The sequence below is a fragment of the Centruroides sculpturatus genome, unplaced genomic scaffold (assembly GCF_000671375.1).
Source record: "Centruroides sculpturatus isolate CEXI.00-Female unplaced genomic scaffold, Cexi_2.0 scaffold171, whole genome shotgun sequence".
NCBI classification, from domain to species: Eukaryota; Metazoa; Arthropoda; class Arachnida; order Scorpiones; family Buthidae; genus Centruroides; species Centruroides sculpturatus.
Window position 1 is genome coordinate 252,111 of NW_019384470.1, and position 12,081 is coordinate 264,191.

Here is a 12,081-nt window from a genome sequence, read left to right on the forward strand (position 1 = left end):
AAGTTTTTTCATAATATAATTGTAGATTTAAATATATATATATATATATATATATCCTAAATTTAGAATTTTAACATCCGAGAGAGAGTAAATATAATCGTATATATAACCTCCGTATACCTCTACGTGAAAACAGTGACTATTTTAACATTATCATTTAGTTTTATTAATGTTTTAAAGAAAAGTGCTACTTTCACCTCTTAAGCCGAAGACTTCCGACGCACGTGACTCCTCAACTATTCTAACACTTCGAAGTGCCACTCAACCCATCGCACAAGAAGTTCTAACCCGCTCGCCGCTACAAAATATCAACAACCACTTACCTACGAATCTTCCAATCATTAAATACTTTCCGGTAGCATCTTGGAAAGTTTTATATAGTTGATAAAACAACATCGTGCACACAAAAATCCAGCCGACGAAACCAAGAACTCCAAGAAAAAGGACCATCTCAACCTTAACGAACTTTGACCAATACTTTCCTATCCAGGTCAACGGGAACTTCAACTGACCAATCAACCACCCCAGCTCGAAGACACCCGTCCTCCCACCTCGAGTCATACATATTGTCGCGAAGGGCACGTGCCGGGATTCATTTGTATAACCAAAGTGTTATATTTCACATCGGCTTCTTTTATCACTTTTATTTGGACGCGGCATTTTAATGTAACCGAAAAGAATTTTTTATCTAGTGCCAAGAGAGAAACAGAAAAAAAGACAGCAAAGGGTCGTTTGGACCATTCTCTATGTAAACATACCTCTTCGCAGACAAACAGTCAGAAAGGTTAAAATCACACTACTAAGTGCGATTTTAAAGAAAACAGGGAGTGAATGTGAAATCCGGAATTTTTACCGAATTTTCCGATTAATATCCCGCAGTTTCCTAAACCTCCGATTTAATTTTCCTTTAAATTCTAAACTAAAATCTAACTTAAAAAAATGGAAAAATTCCGATCTCCCCTTTCGTTTAAAGTAAACATCCGTCCATTTCGAAACTAATCCCACATTCCAACTCCAAAGTTGATAGTTAGCATGGGCCCGGGAACAACTTTGATCCATCCGCGTACCATTTACCTCACAACAATTGGTCACATGACCATTCTCCCACATCGAACTTATAAAAACCCCTTCCTTCTCCTTCTCGGGGGAGTCGTTCATCCGCCGTCACTTTTAAAACTGTGTCCTACGAATATTGTGTCCGATTAATATACTGTGTCCTATCGATATTGTGTTCTGAAGAAAAATTATTATCCTTATCCTACCAACCCGTTGGATATCAAAACCTTTTTCCTTAGGAATATTCAAAACCATAAAGAGGTATGGAACAAATTTTTGTGAACTCTCTCTCGGTTCTTCNAGACCACTTTCCTATTTGTTCATTAAACGTTCCCATACAACGATTTCCTCAACGAAGTTGTGAGTATGCTCTATTTAATGGAATCGAAACCCAAGTCAAAGACCTCTGTACTCGACAAATCGTCGCTAGATATGCTCCTATCTTTAAGAGAATAGATGAACAAGGAACCTGGATTTATTCCACACCTGAATTTCTCACCTTAACTATGCGATGTCCTACTAGACCTCAGAAATTACCTTATATATCTACAACTCATAAATTGAATTATACAGGGATGATTAATCTCCCAAATGCATGTACAGGTTACCTACCCGGAATCGTTCACACCTCACACTTTCAAAGACAATCAACCTTACAACTTGAGATAGCACAACACCTAGTAGTTCCCCAAATTGAACAACTTTTGAATCAAACTGAATTTCAAATGCTTCAAAAACGTCTCCTAGAATCACAAACCCAAGAAAAGAGAAATTTAAACTNTTGACAATATTATAAAGCAAGTTAACAAAAAAAGGAAAAAATAAAAAATAAACTTACATAGCCTTCTGGAAGTAATTTAATTAGAAATCGTTTCCTTTTAAAACTTAATTTTCTTATTTTAGCCCATGAAAATGTATTAATTTTTGTAAAATTCTGAAATACTAAAATTCCCATATGAGCAACAGCCAAATTAAGCACCACTCCTTCATGATCCTGTTCAAAATAATATTTTTAAAAGTCATGTAATGTAAAAACTAAATCAAAACTATTTTTATTTACTCTAGCTGGTGTCATCTGAATTCCATAAAGTTCACAACGTCTAGCTGTTTCCAAAAGATTGAGATCTGCTTCAGCTGGTGACTGACCACTGTAATACAAATAATAAATTTTATTTTAACTTGAACATAAACCCGGTGCAAAATAACCTTCAAAAATACTCATTTTAATATTAATAATGTAAGAAATTCATAAAAAAATCAACTTTCTTTAAAGTACAACATGATTAAGCAAAGTGATTGCTGTAATGAATTGGGTTATTTTTGTCTACTATTAATAATTAAATTATAATTAATTCGGTACTACAGGTAGGCATTAGGCACCATCTCTTATCATACTCCAGGCAAATTCTTTTACTCCAGAATATTCAAAAATTTTTAATAAATATTAATTTAATTACAATTATAATTATTAAATTTAATAAGAGCTTTTAATACTTCTAGTAGCAAATTAATTAGAATTTAATTATTATTAAAGCGCACATGAAAACCAGTTGTATAAACCATAGAGACGCCGACTCATTGTCTACTGCGTGGAGGTCCTTTTACAATTATTAATTTTCACTATTTATTTGGTTTATTTGTTAATTTTTCATTAAAGCGTCCGCTAGGGCTCTTTCCGTTAATTTTTATTTTTTGTATTTATTTTGAACGCATTTTATGTTCTATATTTAATATTCTATTTTTGGTAACTGAAGATGATCGTTGAAAAACGATTGAAAACGTTTTTATTTTATTAAATTTTGCTGGATTTATATATATTCACAAAAAGTCATGAATGATGATCTTGAATTGTAGACTGTATAATTCTCAATACTATTGTTTATTCTTTTTCTCTTATCTATGGAATAAGACATGACACTAGGAAGCAATTCTTTAAGAGCTGTCTCCTTGTGTCATATATTTTCCATAGAAATGGGAAATGGCTAAACAGTATTGTCAAGAATTGCACTGTTTACAATACATTGATAACAATATCAGTAATTATAAGCATGTGTGTGCGTGTATATATGCTAAAAATAATTAAATTTTAATTTTTAAAAGTTTTTTTATAATGTTACTTTTTTAAAGTATTGAATTACATTACTAATATATTAAAGAACAAAAGAAATATTTAATTTTTATTTTAATAATTTAGGTGTGTTTCAAAGATGTTGTATTCCCATTATTACCTCGAATGATCTTTGGAATGTATTATAACATGTCTTTGGTATGAATATATTTTTGATATAATCAATTTTTTATATTCTAAAAATTTATGTATAAAAGTAAAATAGATGATATATGTAACTTCAGTATACTAAACTCATTACATATAAATTAAAATAAAATATTTATTATTAATAACTTTTACTTTCTACANCGAGGGGTCGGTTGATCGGGGGGCAGATAATCGAGGTTCTACTGTATGCAGTAACATCAAGGAATTAATTAAGTGCATTAATCAAAGGATACCTGTAATTATTAAAATTAGCACAGAATGATGGCTTAACTGCCTATCTTCAAAACAAATTAGATCATTTAATCATTAATTAATTAGTCTTATTATAGCCTGAAAAATGATTGTTTAACTTCTAAAAATACAGGTCACTGGTAAAATACTGGTAAAAAAAATAGTCACTGGTGAAATATTTATTAAATTTAATATCATTTTAGGCACATTCTTTTGATTTACAATTCTCCAGTTAAATAATTTTGTGAGATCCGGAATTTTTATCAAATTTTTCGATTAATATACAGCATTTTTCTAAACCCCCAATTAAATTTTCCTTTAAATTCTAAACTATACCCTAACTTAAAAAAATGGAAAAATTCCGATCTCCCCTTTCGTTTAAAGTAAACATCTGTCCATTTCGAAACTAATCCCACATTCCACCTCCAAAGTTGATAGTTAGCATGGTCCCGGGAACAACTTTGACCCATCCGCATACCTTTTACCTTTGTCACATGACCATTCTCCCAATTGGTCACATGACCATTCTCCCACGCCGAACTTATAAAAACCCCTTCCTTCCCCTTCTCGCGGGGAGTCGTTCATCCGCCGTCACTTTTAAGACTGTGTCCTACGAATATTGTGTCCAATTAATATACTGTGTCCTATCGATATTCTGTCCTGAAGAAAAATTATTATCCTTATCCTACCAACCCGTTGGATATCAAAACCTTTCTCCTTAAGAATATTTAAAGACATAAAGAGGTATGGAACAAATTTTTGTGAACTCTCTCTCGGTCCTTCGCGTTTCAGGGACTCAGATTTTTCCCTTTGAAATTAGTTATTATTGTATCTATGTAGCTAATAAATCGTTGTTATCCTGTTAAATTGGTGTCCTCTTTTACTCGTATATCGTCGGTCACCTTACCGACGCACTCCTCCCTCCGCCACTCGACCGAAACATTACAGGGAAAAAGAATCCTTCCATCCATCCTGACAGTGAAAGGGTTTAACAACCTGTTGCCGGATCGGGAGACCTAATCCCTCCCCAGCGGTTCACATATTGGTGTCAGGAGTGGGGTTTCGACTTCCTCAGAACTTTGGTAAGGTGACGGAGAAAGGCCATATACGAGTAACACGGTCGATTCGACTTGAGTTAGATATTACTTTCCTACAGTAGGGACGTTAGGTAGAAATTAGAAGATAAAATGGAGCACGATCCGCAACCTCAACCTGCGGGTGGGCCAGGCAACCCAAATCCAAATCCAACGCCAAATCCCATCACATTGGGAGGTCTAAGCGGGATTATACCACTGTTACCTGTTTTTTCTGGAGAGGCAGGAGGCACCAGGGTAACAGACTTTTTCAATTCGTTGGCGGACATAACCAAAGTAGCCGCCTGGTCCAAGTCTCAGATGCTAGCGGTAGCTAAGTTGAAGCTTACGGGAATAGCCCGAGAATTTGTCCGGAAGGATCATAGGACTAAAGCAGTAGATGAATTTGATGAATTCAAACGTATAATGATAGAGCATTTTGAACGTGAACCTTTTCCTGTACGACTAAATAAATTTTACACTTGTGTTCAGAAACGGGAGGAAGATGTATGCCGCTCGTCTGCAGTCTCTGGCAATGGAGATAGTGATCACACTGGAGCCGGGTGCCAATGAAGAAGAAACCGCGATTATCCAAAGGGTTCAAGCTAAAGAGCTCGATGAGCGACTGAAGGCTCAATTTTTAAATGGGATCAACATAAGCATAAGGCAACAAATGATGTCCAGAGAACCCGTTAACTTTGACGAGGTGTTAAAGGCAGCGATTAGTGAGGAGTTAATAGAAAACATCACAGCAAGTCCGCGGGAAATCATGCGAACCGTGTGAGAAGGAGACCGGTCAACAACTTCCTCTCCTTCATTCAATGATCTACAACAACTAACGGCAGCGATGAACGAGCTGAAAACGCGTATGGACGGTTTAACCCGAGCCTCCCCTCGAATCAATTCTAGAAATGTGCCGTTCAATCGAAATCAGAGAGGGAATAATAATAATAGAGCATATCCTACTCCAGCTTTTAGGCGCAACGAATATCGGTCGTATAATCGATCTAACCAACCGAATAACAGATCTAGCCAAAATCGGACACAAAATTTTCCTGATCGCCTGGAGAATAATAATAATAATTGAGGCGCACGCCCACGCAACGACTCCCCACAGCGAAGTGACGCAAGACCTGAACAAAATCGGGTCCGCTTCCGCGCGCAACCTTCGGAACCAACGAAAAACCGTTGGAAAGGCAATGTGCATAGTATCAAAGGTCGACGACTTCAATTTGAGCCTAGAGGCGATACTACCTTATCTTATCCTATAAATAAGCCGAAGCGATGATCTCCTATATATCACCATCGGCGGATCTATAAACAGGAACAAAATCGAAACTCTTTTCCTATATTTAACACTAAATATACAACGTCTCCAAGTGAGGCTATGTTTTATTATCCTACCGATGAGAACGAGACAAGGTGGAAAGGCAGAATAGGGTCCACCCGAACCGTTGAAACCCAAAATCCTATTATACAAATTTATATTAACAATATCCCAGTGAAGGTACGAGTCGATCCTAGAATGGATATTATACTCCTATCAAAGAATTTAGCAAACAGATTGAGAAACAAGGCTTACGTTAAGTTTGGACCGAGACAAAAATTGGGGCCCATCCTGGGGAAACCTGTTACCTCGATAGGCACAGCAATACCCTCCGTGAAATTAAGGGGGAGGAAATTTCGAATACGATTTGCTGTCGTGGGAGATGAACTTACGGCCCCATGTGACGGAATTGTAGGAAATGACTTTATTCATGAGGCGCACCTAACATTCGATTTTGCGAATAGACAGATGCTATTATCCGATGGTAAAGTTATCCATTTTTACACACCCTTACGGCCGCGCCGAAGGAAGAGAGGGCAGAACCCCATAAATAAATGGGAGAAAATTCGGGACTATTCAAACATCTGTTCTGACCGAAGTGAAATAAAAACTGGGGAAACCCGGATGAGGACATGGAAGAAAAGACCGAAACGGCGATTACGAGAGAGAAAAATCAAACAACTTAGAACCCAGCAAGATAGCACGGACTTTACCCTCGAATCGCCTATCGAAACTTCGGAAGAAGAATCACAATTGATTACCGATCCTTGGAGTGAGTCAATTTTGTCTTCTCCTTCCTCCATTACCGGAAGAACATATGGAAAGTAAAATGGAGAGTGATAAACTTAATCTAGAAAGCGAAGAATCGGAACCGGTAGGAGAACTAGAAATAACTCCTCCATATATATTCCGACGCCAAGGAACAAGTCCAACTCCATCGATGTCTCGACCTACTCGTAATCACTTTTCACGATTTACTTCACCTACTTCTAGTCGATCATTCTCACCGTAGGTCTAGAAATTGAGTTGTAGCATATTAATAGGGCATTAATTGTATGAAAAAATAGAGGTCATATAAAATATAGGAGAGGTGTTTCAATTAAATCCATTCCCTTAATTTTTGGCATTAATAATGATATTACCCTGTTTCATTACCCTGCACCCTGATATTACCCTGGGAAAGAACCTTAAATAGCATAATGAAGGAATTCTTCATTTACTGCGCTTTCAAACGACTCTATTGAATGATACCCTAGACATAAGCAAACATAATAGACATCAGATCTATATATTATTTAAACGACAAGAATATTTTGGAGAGATCATGAATTTATACCAATATAATCTAGCCTTTGAGATAATTCTACGAACGATCGAATTCGCCGTTCAAGAATTACATTTCCAATTAGTAGAACTACGAGAAGCGATTAATATTTTAGAACAAGGTCGATTAAGCACCTACTTTATCTCACGAGAAATCATGTTACGAACTCTACGAGACATTCAACTCCAACTTCCGGAAGGCTACGCAATGATCAAACCCAGCAAGCCAGACACACTGTTTAAATATTACCAAGGGATAACCACCATTGCTGTAGCTTTACCTGGGAAACTACGAATTTTCGCCAAAATTCCCTTAATCACCCCTAGTGGATATTTTGATATGTATGAAATTGTCAAATTTCCAACATACATCCCTACATTAAAAACCTTTTTCCAATTTAAGCCAGAATATCCTATTATTGCTCTGTCTATGGATAGACAATCGTATATGTTGCTCCAACGATTCGAACTCACTATGTGCAAGATAGACCATTTTCCTATTTGTTCATTAAACGATCCCATACAACGATTTCCTCAACGAAGTTGTGAGTATGCTCTATTTAATGGAATCGAAACCCAAGTCAAAGACCTCTGTACTCGACAAATCGTCGCAAGATATGCTCCTATCTTTAAGAGAATAGATGAACAAGGAACCTGGATTTATTCCACACCTGAATCTCTCACCTTAACTATCCGATGTCCTACTAGACCTCAGAAATCACCTTATATATCTACAACTCACAAATTGAATTATACTGGAATGATTAATCTACCAAATGCATGTACAGGTTACCTACCCGGAATTGTTCTCACCTCACACTTTCAAAGACAATCAACCTTACAACTTGAGATAGCAAACACCTAGTAGTTCCCCAAATTGAACAACTTTTAAATCAAACTGAACTTCAAATGCTTCAAAAACGTCTCCTAGAATCACAAACCCAAGAAAAGAGAAATTTAAACTCTGACTACGATATCAAGTTAGCAGACCGATCCTTATCAGACGTCACCTATGACCTCAATCACCTGTTACAAATGACAACTAAATCAACACCTCCATCCTACCTCTCAACGGTAATGACGGTAATTACAAGNATATCATTATAAGAATGATTTTTATAATAAATTAATCTAAGCATTTTATCCTTAACTGAATATACCACTTTTACCATAAAATATAACAAACAGATATACATTTGCAAATTTGTAGTAGTATTATATCATGCTTAACTCATATCTCCCTTTTTATACTCAGGACTTCAATTGAAAAATGTTACAATAACAAAAAATGTGACTTGAATATATTAGAATAAAATTTAACATTGATAAAAAACTGTATTTTATTAAATTTAGTAAATAAATACATATATTTCCTTGCATATTACTGACATGTTTATTATTCTTTTATTTTTAAATTAATACTTTTTGTATTTTTAATAAAGAAAATTTTTTTTGTCACTTACATCTCTTTTATACTCACCCCTTCAATTAATGTTAAATTATTTTATTTATATGTAGGCTATATACATATAATTTGGCATACTTATATATCATTACAACAGTTGTTTGCTAATTGCAATGGTAATTAAATAGCAAAAACCCATTTTCATATGAAAACACTAAAGTTTAACAAGTTTCAGAAATAAAATTCAAATATAATTGCATATGAATAAGTTTCGTTATTCATATGCAATTAAGTTAAGTTTATGTATTAGTTTAGTTACTAAACTAATAAATTAATCTTCAGAAAAATATACAATCATTACATTTTAGTTTTACATAAATTGATTTCTTGAATTATAATTATAAAACTATATTTAGTCTATGCTCCTGTATTTCCACTAATTGCAGTATGAAATCTGAAAATATATTTTTCCTCTCTATACAAAATGCTACTTCTTCAATTGTTTGTAAATTTACAAAATTATTATTATTATTATTAAGCTTTAAAGTTTTTTAAAAACAAGTGATTATGAGCATAACTTCTTGTTTATAAAATTTTTCATAATAATAAAACATAGGTATTTTGAAATGCTTAGTGTTTCAGAAAAATTAAAAATAAAATTGGGATATTCAATACATCAGAGGCTAAATAAATATTTCAAAAATAATCACATTTTAATTTTGATATAATTTAGAGAGAAAACATATTGTTCTTCTAAATGTAAGATATTATTTGAAAATTCTTTCAATAATAATCTATACATCATTAATATATTTTGCTTTTAATGTTTAAAGCTTTTTGATATTTTATTTTCAATAGTATAGCATAATGAATAAAAATTATTGTGTTATAACTTTGCTTAAATTTATAACAAGAAATTTTTTTGGTATTACCATGTAATGTTGAATATAAAGATTCTGAAAATATTTAATAGAATTAGACTCCAACTGAAGATGTTGTCTTCTCTCTAAGAAAATTGCAGTTTTTCATTATATTATATAAAAAATATTCCCCATAAACTTGTATTTTGTTTATAAATTATTTAAAAATTTCTTTAATTAGTATTATTTCTTCTTTCCAAACAGTTTCAATATTCAATTAAATTTACTATCCATTAAGATAAATACACAAACACACATTTAATTATAAATGAAAAACTTTTTTAATTTTTAATTTAATTTTTTTAAAATTTAATTTAATTTTTAAAAACAAATTTTTAATTTAATAAAATACATTTAAGAAAAAATGTATTTTATTAAATTTAAAATTTGTGGTTTTTCCTAGTTATTTAAAAAATTAATCTTTTGTTTTAAGAATAACCTATAAACATTTAAATTTAAAATAATGTTGACAATATTATAAAGCAAGTTAACAAAAAAAGGAAAAAATAAAAAATAAACTTACATAGCCTTCTGGAAGTAATTTAATTAGAAATCGTTTCCTTTTAAAACTTAATTTTCTTATTTTAGCCCATGAAAATGTATTAATTTTTGTAAAATTCTGAAATACTAAAATTCCCATATGAGCAACAGCCAAATTAAGCACCACTCCTTCATGATCCTGTTCAAAATAATATTTTTAAAAGTCATGTAATGTAAAAACTAAATCAAAACTATTTTTATTTACTCTAGCTGGTGTCATCTGAATTCCATAAAGTTCACAACGTCTAGCTGTTTCCAAAAGATTGAGATCTGCTTCAGCTGGTGACTGACCACTGTAATACAAATAATAAATTTTATTTTAACTTGAACATAAACCCGGTGCAAAATAACCTTCAAAAATACTCATTTTAATATTAATAATGTAAGAAATTCATAAAAAAATCAACTTTCTTTAAAGTACAACATGATTAAGCAAAGTGATTGCTGTAATGAATTGGGTTATTTTTGTCTACTATTAATAATTAAATTATAATTAATTCGGTACTACAGGTAGGCATTAGGCACCATCTCTTATCATACTCCAGGCAAATTCTTTTACTCCAGAATATTCAAAAATTTTTAATAAATATTAATTTAATTACAATTATAATTATTAAATTTAATAAGAGCTTTTAATACTTCTAGTAGCAAATTAATTAGAATTTAATTATTATTAAAGCGCACATGAAAACCAGTTGTATAAACCATAGAGACGCCGACTCATTGTCTACTGCGTGGAGGTCCTTTTACAATTATTAATTTTCACTATTTATTTGGTTTATTTGTTAATTTTTCATTAAAGCGTCCGCTAGGGCTCTTTCCGTTAATTTTTATTTTTTGTATTTATTTTGAACGCATTTTATGTTCTATATTTAATATTCTATTTTTGGTAACTGAAGATGATCGTTGAAAAACGATTGAAAACGTTTTTATTTTATTAAATTTTGCTGGATTTATATATATTCACAAAAAGTCATGAATGATGATCTTGAATTGTAGACTGTATAATTCTCAATACTATTGTTTATTCTTTTTCTCTTATCTATGGAATAAGACATGACACTAGGAAGCAATTCTTTAAGAGCTGTCTCCTTGTGTCATATATTTTCCATAGAAATGGGAAATGGCTAAACAGTATTGTCAAGAATTGCACTGTTTACAATACATTGATAACAATATCAGTAATTATAAGCATGTGTGTGCGTGTATATATGCTAAAAATAATTAAATTTTAATTTTTAAAAGTTTTTTTATAATGTTACTTTTTTAAAGTATTGAATTACATTACTAATATATTAAAGAACAAAAGAAATATTTAATTTTTATTTTAATAATTTAGGTGTGTTTCAAAGATGTTGTATTCCCATTATTACCTCGAATGATCTTTGGAATGTATTATAACATGTCTTTGGTATGAATATATTTTTGATATAATCAATTTTTTATATTCTAAAAATTTATGTATAAAAGTAAAATAGATGATATATGTAACTTCAGTATACTAAACTCATTACATATAAATTAAAATAAAATATTTATTATTAATAACTTTTACTTTCTACATATTCTTTGAGTTAATTAGAAAATATAATGAATTTTATAGATACCAGGCTGTTACAAAAGTGGTTTATTCCATGCTTTTTCTAAACATGTTTTACATAAATTAAATATTAAGCAAGATGAATATTCTGTGAGTATATTAACACTTTCATTTAAAAAATTATAAATAAATAAAATAACTTAAAGAAATATATTTTAAATTAGGGAAAGAAAATTATAATTACGTTATTGTCAAGAGCAACGACTTTCAGACAGATATTGAATGAAAATGAAGTAAGTTTATTTAATTTTTAACAATAATAACTGTTCTTATAAACTTGTTTTTTATTTAGCTCAATTGGGATTAACATGCATTCAAAGTCCTTTGA

The 12,081-nt window shown here is 31.8% G+C and overlaps 1 protein-coding gene, 1 long non-coding RNA gene and 1 pseudogene across 2 annotated transcripts in view; 2 read left to right on the forward strand and 1 right to left on the reverse strand.

The window, feature by feature from the left end:
* The window catches only part of LOC111621146, a 19,074-nt gene that overhangs the window by 3,791 nt on the left and 3,202 nt on the right, over nucleotides 1–12,081 (forward strand). The gene's annotated exons all lie outside the window — the stretch shown is intronic.
* LOC111621148 overlaps nucleotides 10,193–12,081 on the reverse strand; it is a 31,083-nt pseudogene continuing 29,194 nt past the window's right edge.
* On the forward strand, nucleotides 11,493–11,990 carry LOC111621149. Its single transcript, XR_002756011.1, has 3 exons — nucleotides 11,493–11,564; nucleotides 11,757–11,843; nucleotides 11,918–11,990. It is a non-coding gene; the product is annotated as an uncharacterized LOC111621149 (long non-coding RNA).